This window comes from Mirounga leonina, unplaced genomic scaffold (assembly GCF_011800145.1).
Source record: "Mirounga leonina isolate KUSES-001 unplaced genomic scaffold, KU_Mleo_1.0 Mir_173, whole genome shotgun sequence".
Taxonomy (NCBI): Eukaryota; Metazoa; Chordata; class Mammalia; order Carnivora; family Phocidae; genus Mirounga; species Mirounga leonina.
The window spans coordinates 23,512,138-23,530,330 of NW_023270447.1; the positions used below are offsets into that span (position 1 = coordinate 23,512,138).

Sequence of the window (18,193 nt, forward strand, 5' to 3'; positions counted from 1 at the left end):
TCCCTTTAAGGACATTTTATGGCAGTTGCATACAGCACTTCTGTGACATCCCATTTATAGAACTTGGTCATGTGGCCACACCTACTTACAAGGAAACCAAAGAAAGTCTTGACGCTGGATGGCAATGTGATTGACTAAAAGTTGTGGACTCCTCTGAGAGGAGAATTAAATGGGTGTTGGAGGACAAGGACTATAGTTGACCATTAGCAATTCTTGCTTTGTGGTACTGGAATAGTTGGTTTTTCCATTGTCTAATGTATATTGAGACCTTCAGTTCATATGTCTCCCTGGGGTGCCAAATTAAGGGGGACAAAAAGTTCAGGCTGTAGGATGGATTGATTATAAGTTGAAGCCTTTGTAAATCTTTTTTTTTTTTTTTAAAGATTTTATTTATTTGACAGAGAGACACAGCGAGAGAGGGAACACAAGCAGGGGGAGTGGGAGAGGGAGAAGCAGGCTTCCCACCGAGCAGGGAGCCCGATGCGGTGCTCGATCCCAGGACCCTGGGATCATGACCTGAGCCGAAGGCAGACGCTTAACGACTGAGCCACCCAGGCGCCCCAAAGCCTTTGTAAATCTTATAAGAAAGAGAGATTTACCTTGAAACTAATGCCTCTAAAAAACAAGAAAGCATAAAATAGAGCCTTGCTATAAGAAATGCTTTCTGCTTGTGATGGGTAGTCCCAAGTAGACTGAGGCAGTAGTTTGGGATCCTCGACTGAATGGAAAAGCCAGATTCCTTCCTACAGTTAAGTTAGAGCAAAATAAGGGAGAAGGGAAAGATTAGGACCTAGAATAAGTGTGATCTCCGAAGCCTCTTCTAGAATCCTCTTGTTATACCCTTCCAACCTGTCCAAAGGGACATCCAGGACTTTTGAAAAGATGCAGCTGGTGTGCAGCCCTCTGGCAAAGGGGCTGTTCCTCCCCTCTCTAGGTCATTGCTTTGTATTGCCCCCAGACAGAGGCCAATATGGAAGCAGAAGCCCTTAATTATAACCATCCCAAACCTGTACTCTAAATGAAAAGCTATTATAATCAACTAGATCTCTACTTTTATTACTAACCCACGGAATTGACCAGTGTATTAATCAGGGTTCTCTAAACAGAACCAAAAGGGTGTGTATACAGAAAGAGAAATTTAATATTTTTTTCTTGTCTTTTTAAAAATTCTTTAATTTTTATTTAAATTCAGTTAGCCAACTTATGGTACATCATTAATTTCAGGTGTAGTGTTCAGTAATTTATCAGTTGCATATAGCACCCAGTGCCCACATCACGTGCCCTCCTTCATGCCCATCATCCAATTACCCCATCATCCTACCCACTTCCCCTCCAGCAATCCTCAGTTTGTTTCCATAGTTAAGAGTCTCTCATGGGTTTTCTCCCTCTCTGATGACTTCCCATTCTGTTTTCCCTCCCTGCCCTACAGTCCTCTCACCTGTTTCTTATGTTCCACATATGAGTGAAACCATATGATAATTGTCTTTCTCTGATTGACTTATTTCACTCAGCATAATACCTTCCAGTTTGAAATAGATTTATTATACGCAATTGGCTCATGTGATTTTGGAGTCTGACAATTCTAGATCTGCAAGGTGAGACAGCAAGCTAGAAACCCAGGAGAGCTAATGTTTCAGTTCAAGTCTGAAGGAATGTCCTAGTTCAAAGGTGGTCAGGAAGAGGAATTCTTACTCTGGGAAGGGTCAGCCTTTTTGTTCTTTTCAGACCTTCATTTGATTGGCTGAGACCCACCTACATTTGGGAGAGCAATCTGCTTTCCTCAGTCTTCTAATTTAAATGTTAATCTCATCCAAAATATCCTAACAGAAACATCTAGAATAATGTTTGCCCAAATATCTGGGCACTACCTGGCCCAGTCAAGTTGACACATAAAGTTAAACATCACAACCAAAAACACACAGATGGGAGCCAACTAAAGTCATGAGGGGGGCGCCTGGGTGGCTCAGTCAGTTAAGGGTTTGCCTTCAGCTCGGGTCATGATCCCAGGGGCCTGGGATCCAGTCCCACGTCCGGCTCCCTGCTCCACAGGGAGTCTGCTGCTCCCTCTCCTCCCTCACTCGTTTTCTCTCTCTTGCTCACTCTCTCTCAAATAAAATCCTTAAAAAAAAAAAAAAAAAGTCACAAGGGATTTATATCACAGAGAAATCTCCCAGTGACCAAAATGATTGCCCAACCCCTAAATCAGTCCTCAGAGCCCCATCCCCCACCACTCATACACTCTAGTGTTACCCCAACCAGCAGTGGCTGCTAAAGCTGTATGGTCCTCTAAAGAGGTTGGACAAGGGAGATCCTCTTGGAGAGTGAAATTGAGGCAACCCCAGACCTTCACCTCACTGCAAGATAGGGAGTCTTTGCCATTTCTGCCCAAAAAGATTGTAATATGTGTGAGGACTGATGGCCACCGGATGTTTCACATTCTCCCCTCTGCAATTTGGAATTTTTATTGCAGTTCTGTTTTCTCTTTCCTATTATATATAGGGTGTGGTTAAACTTAACTATTTACCCACAGATCACTGAACCATGAAGAGTTATTTGACATGATTTGCACATTGACTTAAATATTGGACTTGGATCTAGCTTTAGTAACTGGATGAGCTTTTATATTATCTCCCTTTGGGAAGGGAGTGTGACCTGTGTTTGGAAGCTGTGGGATGATGTTAGGTGGCCAGAGCTTGGACTATCCAACATTGCTTAGTCCTTCTATCTAATACTCCACATATCCTTTGAGAGCTACTTCTCATTCTCATCTGTGTGGTTTGGCTGAGATTGATACCCCTCTCCCCATTCCACCCTCTCAGCCAAAGTAATTGGTTCAGGAATGGGCATGTCAATCCCATTTTCACTAAGAATGCTAAAACTCCCATCTCTCTTCCTCATTGGGCTAACTTACATGGGAATGCGTACCCATATATGGTGCCATAGGGGGAGCCAGCCTGAGAATCAAACTAGAAGTGGAGTTGAGAGATGATCCTAGTAACATTTTCCTGTCATTCTGCAGTCCCTCTGGCATGCTTTCTTTACTCTCATTTGCAACTGCAGCAGTAACAATTTCACAAGTGATGATAGAGAGAATGTGAGGAAGTTTAAATGAGCACCTCCTGTTAGTGGTCTTGTCATCTTTTCTAAACAGCTCTCCTCTGTGGTCACCTCCAACATGTCAAGTCTGCAGAACCATAGAATCTTGGCATCAGACACCCAAAAGGATCATAGAGATCAGCTAGTCCAGGGCCTCCCAAGGTGCCTCAGGAGGTAAGCAAGGTGATTTTTAGGTGATTCATGAATATTTTTTATTTTCATGAATATAATTATTGTGATGAATCCTAGTAAAATATAATTAGCACTTTCACATCAAACTTGTGATTTCACAGGTTTTATGTAATGCTTTTACTGAAGGGGAAATTGAAGCTTTGAGAGATTAATAGCTTTTTTAGGGATTGCCCAGATGGTGAATGAAGGGTGAGAGATACTAAGTGTGGAATCTGATAACTGGGAGGGATTCTGAAGATCATGGAGTCACTTCCGCACCCTCACCCACCTCCAATGTCAGAATTCCCCCAACAGCATCTCTCACAAATGGTCATTCAGCCTCAGCTTGAATACCCCCACAGATGGGAAGCTTATCACCATTCGAGGCAGCACATTCCATTTTAGCAGTTCTGAGAGTTAGAAAATTCTCCCTTACACTGCACCAAAATCAGCCCTTTGCAATTTCTTTCCATTTGGTTCCAGTTCTTCCCTCTGAATCCACACCCCACCTTCAAATGTTCAAGTCAGTTACTCTGCCCCCCTCCACTTCTTCCTCAACACAACACATACACGTGCACACACACGTACATACACTTGCATGCACACTCATGGAATGTGGTTTTGAATCACTCTGTCATTTTCTCATCATTCTTGTTTGATTTAACACTCAAATGTCTTTGTTGTTACTAAACCTGTGTGTCTAGAACATGAATTACTATATATGCAGTGAAGACCCAACCAGAGTAATCCCACCCTTTGTCCTGGACCTCATGTTTCTCTTCAGGCAGCCTGAATAGAATAATGTGGCTTTTTCTTACTCCTTTTCATTCCAGTCTGTTGAGATTTTTTTTTTTTAATCTTGATTCTATCAGCAATTTTATTAAATCTGGGAATACTAGGGTGCCTGCGTGGCTCAGTCCGTTGAGCATCTGCCTTCGGCTCAGGTCATGATCCCAGGGTCCTAGGACTGAGCCCCACGTTGGGTTCCCTGCTCAGTGGGGAGTCTGCTTCTTTTTTTTTTTTTTTAAAGATTTTATTTATTTATTTGAGAGAGAATGAGATAGAGAGAGAGAGAGCATGAGAGGGGGGAGGGTCAGAGGGAGAAGCAGACTCCCTGCCGAGCAGGGAGCCCAATGCGGGACTCGATCCCGGGACTCCAGGATCATGACCTGAGCTGAAGGCAGTTGCTTAACCAACTGAGCCACCCAGGCACCCAAGGGGGAGTCTGCTTCTTCCTCTCTCTCTGCCCCTCACCCTTGCTCATGCTCTTTCTCACTCTCACTACCTCTCTCTCTCTCTCGCTCACTCTCAAATAAATAAAATATTTTAAATAAATCTGGGGATACTAGAGCATGAGGGCTTCCCTTGAAACTTAACAAAAGTAGTTTCAGGAGACATAAAAATATAGTGAATGAATAAAATGATAAAGTTATAGAACCTAGTATCCAAGAGATTTCTGTAGACTGAAAACATTAATGGGTTTAACATAGATTAATGAGCAATAAAAAGGTATTTAGATTATTTAACTTTTTTAATACAGTGTCCTAGCCTTGCCTACCTAATGTCCTTGCTGTTCAATATCGGAGGCAGAACATTGGGTTATACTAGTCAAAGGTCTCACCATGGAATTTCTTACTAGTTTCTCCCTGCTACAGAAATAAAACTATCTTTGCCCCTGGAGCCAATCTAGTATACTGATTAAAGGAACTGGTTTCGGTGTTAAATAGAACTGAGTTCAAACTATGACTCTATGATTTACTAGTTGTATAGCCTCTCACAAGCTATACAGCCTCTTTGAGCCTCAGTTAACCAAGGAAACAATATGGTACCCATTTCAGGCTTATAAGAATTATACAAGATATATACGTAGCATCTGGCACATGATAAAGCATTCAGTATACCATGGCTATGATTGTTTCTAAATCTGTTGATACACAAAATAGTAAGAAAAATTGAAAATAAAAATTAGCCCATGAAGAATGGAGCTGTCCATCATGACCTTGTATACTTTGCTTTGGTTAGTTTCTGTCCTAAAGTACATCAATCAGGATACTCTGTTAATTTGGTGAAGAAAATTCCTAACCCTCTTTGGGCTTCCATGTTGGAAGGAGTGGAGCTTTGAGAGGTTCAAGGAGCAGCTTTGATGAAGGAGCCAGCAGAAACCAGCTAGAGGTGTTTCCTTCACCAGTGGGCTAAACACAGTGCGATCTGGAAGGCCCAGGGGTATCTCCTGCATGAGGAGGCCCCCCACCCTGAGGGCCACCTCTAGAGGCATCAAAGTCCTTCTAGACTGCCATCCTAAGTGACTTTGAGGGACTAAAGGACTTAGGAGTGCAGAGACAGAAAAGAAGCAATAGATGGGTTGTTTCTCTCCCAGTTTTTTTTTTTCAACCTGGGATTTGCCATTCTACCTGAACGCAGTTTTGAATCTAAGAACTTACTGGATGCATGTGTCTGGACAGGCACAGGCTTCTAAGGATTGTGCTTTCAAACACTGGCAGGGCTTACCAGAGTTGGGCGAGGGTAGCCTCATCTGATCTGAGGATTATTGTCAGGCAGGAGGGTTTTAAAATTTTAAATCCTGGTTTTTTAACACGCAGGAAAACACCTGGCTTCCTACCCTGTGAAATAGATGGCTTCAGTTGGCTTCCTTAGTTTTGGGGGGGGGTTTTTAAGAGTTTTTATATGTAGTGGGGGTTTTTTTGTTTTTTTTTGTTTTTTTCTTCAACAAAAGAGCAGTCAGTGCCTAGCTATCCCTCTACTGGCCCCACTGTTAAGACTTGCAGAGGTTCCCAGATTTATACCTTCTGGTGACCCCATGATTTACACCAACTCCCCCACTCGCTGCCATTCCTTTAGCATTCAGTGCTGCCTTCTTGAGACAGGAGTACTGACAGACTCTTGGAGTCTTACAGCATTTAGTCATTTATCTTCTAGATATTCAAAGCCAGGGGGTGTGAGTGTGTGCACGTGTGCGTGGGCGCACAGGGGCGCATTTTGCCCTTTGCCACATTGGTTGTTGTGTTTCTTTTCCATTTGCACAAGGTCACATTCAGAGTTCTTCCTCCCCGAGGAGAGGTTGCACATTTCGTCACTTAATCTTCCTCTCATTTCCTTCTCTTAGGATCACATAGCCCTTCCTGAGGTATTACCGTTTTTCCATTTCTTCTTTACTCCCTCCTTTCTTTTAATAACTCTGGAAGACAGGGAGGCACCTTGTAAAGTTAATTTCCTCTGAAGCGTTCAAAGAGAAGGCATCTCTCAGCCCAGACACCACAACCCCTCTCCACCCCTCAGCTGCGACGCACTCCCCTCCTCAAAGCCTTAGTCACCCTGGGCTGTGCCCGCCGCCCAGGACTCTCCATGCCCAGGCTTGGTCTCAGGGGCACAGTGAATTGCTCTGTCTAGTGACTCTTTGGTCTGGGTGTGGGGACCCTAGTCGGGAAGAGTCTCCCCATTTATTTGCTCTGTTCCCTCCTCCCCTTTTTCACTTCCTCACTGCACTCCCCCTTCTCCTTCACTGCTTTCTGCTCCTCTCTGGTACTTTCAGGACTCAGGGGCTGGCTGCCTGCCTGTCCCGGGGATGGCATTTCCTCTTCAAAGGTCTGTGGCCTCCGCCACCCAGCTCTACCAGGCACACAAGCCTTTGGAATCGCTGTGGCTTTGCCACCCGCTTGCCTACTTGGAAGGCAAGGGCAGTTTTTTAAATGCCCCTTTGGTTTCTTGGGGTGCAACTTTCCTCAATCCTGTTTTATTTATGTGAACATGATCTGTGGCTTTTGAATGTTTGCTTTTGAATGTTTGTGTTAATGGACTAAACTGAAAGCGTTTCCTCTTACCGGAGAGAGGGCCGGCACACAGCTGGGGGCCAGGCCGTTCAACTCAGGCAAAACTGTCCCAAGAGGAACAAGTTACCAGCCAAGGAAGTCTGGAGGCTCTAAGAGGAATTCACTGAGGCCTTCATGGGCAGCCGCAGTCAGAGCCGGGATCATGGACTAGGCCACGAGGCTCAAGCAATTCCTTGGATTAACAGGGAGGGCTAAACTGAAGACACCTATATTTTTGCAAAAAAAAATTTTTTTTTTAAGATTTTATTTATTTATTTGACAGAGAGAGACACAGCAAGAGAGGGAACACAAGCAGGGGGAGTGGGAGAGGAGGAAGCAGGCTTTCTGCTGAGCAGGGAACCCGATGCGGGGCTCGATCCCAGGACCCGGGCCAAAGACAGATGCCCAACAACTGAGCCACCCAGGCGCCTTGCAAAAAAGTTTTTTAAATTGTGCATGTATTTACCAAAACTCTGTGTGGTTTTCAACAGCTTAGGTGTCTGATCTTTCACCCTATTCCCAGCCTTCTGGGTATCTCCTGGCAATATTAAGAACTCCAGCTTGATCCCTGAATCATCTAGGTAAGCTGTCATCTGAAAATGTAGCACAGTCCTAGCTCAGCCTACTAATGTGCTTCCTGTGTATTTCTTTTCTCTTCTTCTCTTTTTTTTGATACCTCAGACAGAAACAGACCCAAAGGATCCAGCAAATGCACAGTTTTTCCATATCCAGTGACGGGCTAACCTAGCACTGAAGTGAGGGAGAGAGGCAGGAGAGGGGCAGCTGGGACCACACTGTGTGGAGGAAATGCCATCCTCAAATCTGCCATGAGGACACAAGAACAGAGTAGAAGGCAGGGCCTTAGTCAGGGCTGGGCTCTCCTCAAGGGTTGACCCCACCATCCCACCACCACCAATCCATAGCCTGTATAGCCCGGGGTCCAGTGGCTTGAACCAGAGGTGGGGGACCTACCTGGACAATTTGTGTGAGAATATGGGCATGATGAGGAACACCTCTTTCTGCAAACAAGATGGAACAGAACAGAAGTAGTTGGGAATCTTTCTCCAAGCTGAAGCAAATGGTGGATCCACCAGGACTGTTGCCTAAGTCATTAATCTCCTCAGATGAAGGAGCTGGCTATTGTTACAGCCTATAGAATAAACTGCGATGGAGAAGACTTGATGTGGACTTGCACAGGATACAGAGTTATAATTCTTGAGGCAGAATACTCCAGGGTTTCTTATTTAAACTATGAGTCCAATGTTGGTGACCCTCTGTGTTCAATTTACACCTTCTCCTTGGGCAGAGTCTTCTAACTCCTTGGTTTCATGTCCCTTGATAACTCCATATTCTGAATATCCCTACTGAACTTGAGACCAGACACCTAACTTGACATGCAAATCACACATGTACTCAGTGTGACCCACAGCTAATTTATCCTTTTCTCCACCTGCCTCTAACCAGCTCCTCCTGGGCTACCCATTGTCATCACCAGTCATCCAGTTGCTCATACCAGAAATACCAGAGTTATATTTGTCTCTTTCCTATAACACTTTAATCACCTAATCCTGTTCATTCTACCTCCTAAATATCTCTTTATTCTGTGCATATCTCTGTATTCTTTGGCCAACCAAACTAGTCCAGGCTACCATCTTTTCTAGCTACCTCATTGATCCTCTGTCTGGTCTCTTGGCTTCTGTTCTTAACACTTGGAGTCCACTCTGTCTGTCCGTTTAGAATGATGTTACCTAAAGTATAATCTGATCATGTTTCTTGCCTGCCCAAAACCTTTGAGTAACTTTCTGTTGCTTTTCAGGTAAAATCCAAAGTCCAAGTTCCAACCTTGCTTACTCTTTCCAGCCTCATCTATTACCAGGACAGAGACCGTGTCTTTCCATTTCATTGCTGTCCCCTCAGAACCTAAAACAATGTCTAGCAGAAGGTTGCTCTCTATAAATAGTGGTTGCATGGATGACTAAGTGAATAAACAATTTCTGTGCATTTAAGGATAACCAAGGAGAAGGGAGAATGAGTGAAGACCAATATTAAAACCTCTCAGGGGAGGCCTGGGTGGCTTGGTTAAGCATCTGCCTTCGGCTCAGATCATGATCCCAGGGCCCTGGGATCCAGCCCTGCATCGAGTTCCCTGCAGGGAGCCTGCTTCTTCATCTGCCTGCCACTACCCCTGCTTGTGCTCTTTCTTTCTCTGACAAATAAATAAGTAAATAAAACCTTAAGAAAAAGAAACAAAAAAACCTCTCAGGATTATTGTTCTTAGTCTAAGACTTAAATATTTTAATCCCAGGGCTGGAAAAGTGGAATGTTCTTGAACAAGCATTGCACAAAATGTAATGAAGAGGATGGTCTGCATTTTTCTGCCGCACAAGGTCCCCTTTTGGATGTGAGGAGCATGCGGTCAGATTATCTGTATGACTGTGGGGACTGGGCAGGTTTACAAGGTGAAGAGAAGAAATGGCAATTGTAAAGTTGAGTGTAAGGGATAGTTTTGTTTGTTTGTTTTTTAGCTAAGGAGCATCCATTTCACTTCCTAAGGGTACTTCATTTCCTTTTGAAGAAGGATCTCTTTCCTGTTGGATTCAGTCTGTTGTCTGTTGGGACTGTAATTAAGAGCCTGCCCTCCCTTGAGGCCCAGGTTAAGCCAATAAAATGTTTTCTTCCTAGAATTAGACTCTTGGGGGAGCCTGGGTGGCTCAGTCAGTTAAGCAGCTGACTCTTGATTTTGGCTCAGGTTGTGATCTTGGGGTCATAAGATCAAGCCCCACATCAGGCTCCATGCTGAGCGTGGAGCCCTGCTTGAGATTCTCTCTCCCTCTGCCCCTTCCCCTGCTTGCACGCTCTCTCAAAAGAGAAGGAAGGAAGGAAGGAAGGAAGGAAGGAAGGAAGGAAGGAAGGGAGGGAAAGAAAGAAAGAAGGAAAAAGGAAAGAAAGAAAGAAAAAAAACGAAAGAAAAAACGAAAAAGAAAGAAGGAAAAGAAAGAAAAGAACGAAAGAAGAAAGAAAAAAGAGAATTAGGCTTGAGCACAGAGATCTAGAAACTTAAAACATTTGCTGTTTGGAGGTGACCTTCCAGCCATACCATGCCTGCTGTGAGACCACCATGGTGTTCCTGGGACCCATTCATCCGTTTATTAACTCAGTAGTGGGATCCCAATAGTTGTCTAATATGTTTCTTTTTCCATAATTTGATCAGAGTTGTTTCTGTTACATATAACTGTTGGTGTGATAATGGTGGTACAGGAGAACATTATCAGAATACAGTTCTGACATCTTTCAGTACTTTGGACCAAAGCCATTAAATGAATCCAAGAATAAACACCAGGTACAATTTGACCTTAGAAGTTCAGTTATGACTGACTTTCCTGACATGGAAATGTGTAACATTCACATGTGGATCTTCATAGGGATCAGTAGCTCAAAATATCACTGTTTTGATGGTCATCTGTATCAAAAAGAAGCCAAAACCACACCTTCAACTTTGTCTTTCATTGTAGCCATTGTAAAAAGAAGGACTAAAAATGATGATCAGCCTTACTACTGGCCAAAGACAAATTAAAATAAGTACTGTGTTCTTGTCAATCAGTTCTGCCAAAATTTAAAAAACTGGCACTCTCCATTGTGGATGAGAATGTGAACAAAGGGTACTCTTTCATAGTTGGTAGAAGTGCAAATTGGTCAATCTTCCTGGAAGGCAATTTGGCAGTGCCTATCAAAATTTAACACATGCACACCCTTGATCCAGCAGTTCTCCTTAGAAAGAAAAACAGCAAAAAGATACAAGTATAAGAATGTTCATTGTGACATTAACTTGTACTATCCAAATATTAGAAACAGTGTAAATGCTCCTTAATAGACTGAATATAGTATGGTATAGTTTTACTGATTCATGATTCATTCAGGAGCCATTATAAAAAATGTGGTTGATATGTATGTAATAGAAGTAGAATCCACAATATTTTAATGAGTGCAAACAATAAGTTACAGAATAATGTGAATAAAAAATTCTTTAAAAAAACACAAAGCTATACATAAACTTTATGAGTATATGTATACATATGTAAATATGTCTGAATGTGCATAGAAAAGATCCAGAAGTATCCATACTGAACAGATATTGCTGGTTACTCTTGATGAATGGGGAGAAGCAATGGAATGCAAGGTAAAGAAGGGGAAGTTTGATTTTTTATTTTATGTCTTTGATATTACTTGAATTTTTATTGCCTTTGTGTTACCTTTATAATTTAAAAAAGTTGAATAACTTTGGTAATTTAAGAAAGAACAAAAAATGAATAAAAACTATTAAAATGTAAAGAAATAATCAGAAACCAGGCCAAGTAACCTTTCCAGAGGCTTTGACCCACTTGTCTAGACAAGACTGTGGTCTATCCTAGTAGGTGAAAGCTGAGGGACCAGCTATACCCAGGACACAGCCAAGTTTCTGTAAGAGAACCACCCAGGCAGGCCAGAGGAGCTCCTCCTGGAAGCTTTACCCTGGACTGGGTGGAAATCACCCCCTACAGGAATTAGAATTGCGCATTTGATTGTTTTTATTGGCTCTGCCCTTCTTACTTTGAATACCTCCTTCTTTTGTTCATGAATGTTTAATTTGTCATCTTGTTTATGGCTGAAGCAAGATTCCTGTCTATCTAATGAACTTAATGATTCTGACGTGAGTGTCTAACAGACAGTAATTAGAACCTCTTTGGCTCACTGGGATGGCATAATACCACCAGGTGCCTGCTTTTCATGCTGCCTTGTTTGGGCAGAAAGTTTATTTATTTGTATTCTACTTTATTCCAAAATACATTGTAGGTCAAATACACTGTTTTTGTTTTGTTTTTAAATCAGAAAATGGTGAATGAGAGAAAAATAAGGATATAAAAACAAGATTAAGCCAACAATGAAGTTGCCACACAGGCTACATGCTTACCTTAAGTTTTACTTAATTTGGTTCTGAGTTTCCTAGTGGCCAAGGTCAAGTGGACATGATCAGGTACAGAACTAAAGTGATAGTCTTGGTTTTCCTGAGCAATAAAAAAAAGACAGATTTCTCAGTAAGGATGGATATATACATACGTGGGGGGCAGTGCTGAGAAGGAAAGTATTCTACTATAGTCTCATGGACTTGAGAGTGAATCCTGACTAGTGTCAGTCAACTGATGGTCCTTTTCCAAGGATGCAGTAATTTCCTTCTTTCAAATGAACCTTGAGTCACTTTGACCCCTTGAATTGCTGTCCCTCCTCTCCAGAGGAATGCTCGTCCCTTCTCTCAAAACCATAAGCCTGGGGAAGAATGCTACTTTGTTCAAGTTATTCTTGATTATTTTGGAACTTCCTAAAGCTCCTGTCATGTGGTTCCAAGTTTAACCATAGCCACTTTGGACATGGTTTTGTTTCCACAGTGATGTGTGTCAGCAACCACAGAGTGAGCTTCTTGTATTTTTATATCAATATGATACCCTTTGTCTATTTGTTCCTCAGAGGTTTCACTTTCGCTTATGTAATGGGCTATGGCATTTTACAGTCATTACCTCATGCTGGGATCTCCTTTTTCTTTGTACCTCCTGATGCGTCATATTCTTGACTCTACTCCCTTGGATCTCTTAGATACAATGCTCTGAGCTGGTGGGTGGGAGTGGGTGGGAGCTAGATTATCTGATGACTTCTCCACCCTTCCTCACACAAGAGCCACTTAGGTTTGTCACCACGCCGTTTCTGTACTCAGTCTTTTGGCATCTTTCAGACTGCACACTGGCTTAAAACTACAGCCGCTACCAAAAGCAATGGGTTTAGATGGGGCTGGAAGACTCCAGGCTCCGCTCTGGGTTGGACACTGGGCAGGCAGAGTCTTCTGAACTCTGGAGCTACATTGACTATTCCCACAGGGTCTGCAGCTGGAAGTGGTCAGTCTCCTATGTGTACCCCTGTCCAAGCCTACACTATTAAGAAGATCTTGAAAGAAACCTACATCTCAATATATGACCGTTCCTTCACTTGGGGCTCATTTTCCTGAGCTCCTCCATATTCTTATATACAGCTGTTTACTTAGATGTCTGATAAGCTTCTCAAGCTTAACATGCCCAAAACAGAACTCCTGCTTCATGTTCCCACCTCACCCCCACCCAAGTGTTACTCGAGAAGAGTAGAACTCTTCTCCATCTTGGAAAATGGCACTACGCTTCACCTAATTGCTCAATCCAAAAATAGGAATCATGCATGATTCCTCCTTTTCTTTCCTTCACCTTTTACATCAAAAAACAGCTAAATCCAAACACTTTTCTCCATATGCACAGCCATCATCCTGGTCTGAGTTTCTGTCATCTTATGCCTGGACAACTGAAATCACCAATGAGGCTCCTTGCTTCCATTCTTTTCCCACTACAGTCCATTCCCACACCACACAGTGGCCAAGGTAACAGAGCACACTGCTTCCTACACTTAAAATCTTCCAATGACTTCCTGCTGCTCTCAGGAAAAAAAAAAAAAAAAAAAAATCCCATTTCTCCTGCCCACTTCTCAGATCACATCTCATATCACTCTCCATGTCACTCATGGAACTCCAGACACACTGGCTTCTTTCTCTTCCTTGAAAATGCCACATTATTTTTCATTCATTGCCCTTTTACTGCTATATACTTTGCTTAGGATGTGTTCTTTCACTGGACTTTTTATCATTGAGGTCTCACTTCTTCAATGAAATCCTCGTCCAAATATATCTCCTAAATAACGTTTTTACTTCTTCATATCATTCTTATAATCAAAAAGGATCTTGAGTATTAGTTTGCTCACTTGTTTATTATTTGCCTTCTTCATCCAGAACACAAGGTCAATAAAGACAAGGATTTTGTCTGTTTCATTCACAACTGTATCTCTGGTGAATTTTTTAAATAAATAGGTGTATGAAGTAATGGACAAGCAAATGCTATAGCACATGTGTCAGTTCAACTTAACAAACATTTACTGGGCATCTACTATGTACCAGGCACTTGCCAGATGCTTTAGATTCAAAGATTAAACAAGCCTACTTCTTTCCCTTAATTCTGGAAGTATTTTAGCCCTTTTTCTCTAAATACTGCCTTTCTCACATTTCTATTTTTTTTTTTTCCTGACCTCTTTAACATCTTGTTTCCCATTTCTTTGCCTTCCCCTTTTTTGCTGTATCCTGAGTAATGTCTTCAGATTTATCTTCCAGTTCTCTAATTCTCTCTTTATCTGTATCTATTGTACTTGCTTCCTGTTTCTAATTTTAATAATTATCCTTTTTATTTTCAGAAGTAGTATTTGACTTTTTCTCAATTCTGCCTGGTCTTTTTAGATTCTGTTTATTTTTTTTCATGTTTTTGTTTCCCCTTTCTATTGCTTTAAACATTTTAAACACTTGATATTTGGTATATAATGTCTAATTCTGTTCATTGTGGTTTCTACTGGCTTTCACTCAGGGTAGCTTGTGTGTTTCCTAGCGTGGTTATCATTTTAATTGTGATCTTATGTTCACTGGAACTTTATCTGTTAGACTCCCATGAAGCTTGTGGAATGTCCTTCCACAAAAGAGCTGCTTCTGCCAGGTGCCCTGGTATGCTACCAACCTGGGGCCAATTTAAACTAATTTACAGCTGAAGTTTCCCAGACCATGCAGATAGTATAAATTTCAAATCCTACACTTGTGTGAGGGAAAGATTGTGTTTTAACATCTTATGAGTCCAGGCTAAGACAGACAAAGTTTCTCATTTCTCTTCATTGCAGATAGGTAGGCTTTTTTTCTAGTCTATTCTTTCATTTAGTATGTATCCTTTTGTGAGTCTCACTTTTATGCAGAATTCGCTATTCCTACTCTCCATCTTTTGAGGGCACTAAGCCTGGTCTCGTGTCTCCCATAATGCCCCTAAAACCAAGCCTCAAAGTCACTGGGATAGACAGGCTTCCCAAAGCAGCAGAGCTCCAGTGGTAATTTACCATTTTGAATCCCAGTCTGTGTGCGTACACACATGTGTAATGAGGATTTCCCTAATTTGCATGAGAGTTTGACTATGCATTTAAAAGTATATTTGTTATATTTTATCTAGGATATCCAGATGTTCTGTCTTATAGCTAGAAACACAATATTCTGCCTTCTATGAACATGTGATATAGTTTTGGGAGACAGAAACATCCATTTATCCAACCATCAACATTTTTATTGGTTTTTCTGTATCAGACACTAATAACCAGGTACACTTAAAAATATGCTTAGAGGCATGCCCACAGTGATGAGAGGATGTAGGGGTAAAAGAGACCAATTCTAATGGGGGATCTGGGAAGGTTTTGCAGATACAAAGGTTTTGGAGCTGGATAATAATAATAATACCTACCTTTTATCTCATGCTTACTCTGGACCAAGCACTGTGGCAAGTACTTAACATGTATGGTCACGATATCCTTACAAGAAGGCATAAGATAGATACTATTCTTAGCATCTCAATTTTACAACTGAAGCATAGAGAATTTGAGTAATGTTCCCTGTCATATAGAAAGCAACTGGCAGTGCCTGGATATGAATTCAAGCAGTTTAAGTCCTGATCCAGGGCTTTTAGCTACTATGCTATATTGTGCTTGAACAGACAGGGATTGGGGGAGGGCGTTCCATCCAGGAAGAAAATAATGCCTATATCCCTAGACGACTGTGAGGATTATTTGAGATACTGTAAGGAAAACCACATGACATGCACTCCGTAAATGCCTACTTTGTTTTCTCTTTACCTTTGTACCATCAGCTTGTCATAAATTCCTTTAGGGATGGAGCCATACTATATCCATGAAGATAGCTTCGATAGCTTCACTCCCACAGAACCTGGTATTAACTAGTGGTTAATCCCTTGGCTGATTTGTCGATGGAACTAAATGTTACTTTGATAGTAGCTTTAGTACTTAGAATTGTATTGCAGTGCAGTTCTCAAAGCACTTTTATATCTATCAGCTCAGTTTATCAGCACATCAGTTCTCGGAGGTAGGGCACATATCTGGCTTTAGTGACAAATGAGCGTTTTACTGAGGTGGGAATAGCATAGTCTTGGGAGAAGGCTAAGTGTGAACTCTGTGTAACTGGATGAAAAGACCAAAAAAGACCGACTGTGGCACTCCAGATAGCCTTAGGAAGGAAGTGGTGGCAGGAGGCCAGGCTTCGATTCCTGAATGGTCTCTCTAGCTCCAATCCTGTCATCAGCCATCTGTGAGAACCATCTCTTTGAGTCTTAGCTGCATCCTGATTCAATCACTGCTAAATGCTTGAAGTGGGCTTCCCTTCACATGATGCCTATCACACTTTGTGGTCAGTGTTCCTCTTTAGACTGAGCTCTGTGAGAGCAGAGACTCCTTATTCACTGGTTGTAACTCCAGCATCTAGAACAGATGTGACACAGAAGGTGATCAAATATCTAGTAAACAAATGATGAATGAATTATTTGGATAAAAAGGAAAGGAGGAGAAACAAGGTCAGCGTCATAGATTCAGATCTCAGGAATGGGGAGAGGAAGCAAGCAGGAACCATGAGAAGGTTGAGCCAGAGAGATGGTCCTGCCAGAATGCAGCACTCGATGAGCTAAGTGTGGTCATGTCTGATTACAAAGCACTTTAAGAGTCAGGGGGCTTCCCCGGTGACTTTAATCACAGCCTGTCCTTTCCATTTGTTTGGCCCCACCTTATTTTAAAGGTATCACACACATAAAATATAGCACTGGCCTTGCCCAAAGGGCCACAAATTCCAGAGAGGTGAGAAAGCTGGATTAGAGGCATGTGTATCAGTGAGATTTTACACCGGTGAGGGATTGCAGAGCACTTTGTGAACATGGCCCAAATCAGCTTTCATCTGCAAAATAAGCCTCCATTCCTCTGGGATCCCCTTTCATTCCCTCTTCAAAGTCCTAGGTCAAAGTTCAACCTCTTGTACTGGCTTGAACATCTATGTGCATTTCTGGGTTCACCTCTGGGGGCAGCTTGCCCATCCTCTTCACCCTCGTACTTCCCTTCCCTTCTCCCTTGCTCAGGGTCTACTTTAGCAGACTTCCACAGACCTAAGAAGCCACAGGCCGCCAGGAAACAGCCCTTTCTTTTGTCTGGAGCATTACGATACAGGGTTAAGTTTGGCCCAAGGAACAGCATGATTAGATCAGCAAATCAACCCGAAAGTTATAGAAACAAGATGTGCTTACCCACCATTACAAAGGGATGCTGTGGTTCTTTCCACTTGGTTGAATGACCTACATTAAAACTTTCGGATCTTGGGTGCAGGTAGAGTCTTTCGGATCAACTAGATGGGGATCTAAATGCACATCCCAGGAGAGAACCAGCTACCAGCTGTAGTTCATCTCACGTCTGAAGCGTGTCCTCACCCAACTAGGAAAATGACCTAATTGTGTACAGACAACAGCAATTGTACAGGGAAAATAATACAGTAATGCAAATATTCAAACCAAATTGGAAAAGCAAAGCAAGAAGGAGCCAGAAAACATTAGATCATTCAGATTGCAACCTGGCCAACTTCAGCATCTGGGCGTGCATCCTCTGTCCAGCTTTTGTTCACATACCATCCCTAATGCTTCTTTGCATTTATAGAATCATGGCTGGGTATTTGCACAAAACCCTTTGTGTGACTGCATTCTAAGGAACAAGGTTCTCACAGTGTCCCTTCAGAAGGGTCAGAGAATTCTCCAGTGGAATGCTTTAATAGGCCTCCGGTTCAGAAAGGGCCTTTCTCTCACTGAAGGGAGGGGTGGGGGAATGATGTACCTTTGGCCAGCATATATGTTTTAATTATGTGACCAGGGCAGGCCTTGCTCATTTTCCTTCCTCACTGGGTCATTTCCACCTTAGTTCTGAAAACAAAAAACAATTGATTAAAAAAAGAGCCTTCCTGACTGAAACCTTGGATCTCCTCTTTGGATTTGGACAAGAAGCAGGGATGTCCCCGTCCCCCCACCCCCACCCCATATCTTAAAGCTGGTTCAAATTCACCTGAGAGTCTGAGGAATAATGTGGTCTCCCTGTGCACTCTTATTTGTGTGTCTCTGATGAGCGGTCCCCATCCCCTTCTATGGGGAAGTCACAGG

At 42.4% G+C, this 18,193-nt stretch overlaps 1 long non-coding RNA gene across 2 annotated transcripts; it reads right to left on the bottom strand.

The window, feature by feature from the left end:
• Window positions 1-10,604: 10,604 nt before the first annotated feature.
• On the bottom strand, window positions 10,605-17,934 carry LOC118019201. 2 transcript variants are annotated; one of them, XR_004681620.1, is made up of 3 exons: window positions 17,874-17,934; window positions 12,043-12,136; window positions 10,605-10,862 (listed from the first exon to the last, which is right to left on the bottom strand). It is a non-coding gene; the product is annotated as an uncharacterized LOC118019201 (long non-coding RNA). The 2 variants fall into 2 exon arrangements; XR_004681619.1 differs by lacking the exon at window positions 17,874-17,934 and adding an exon at window positions 17,297-17,542.
• Between the last annotated feature and the right edge of the window lie 259 nt (window positions 17,935-18,193).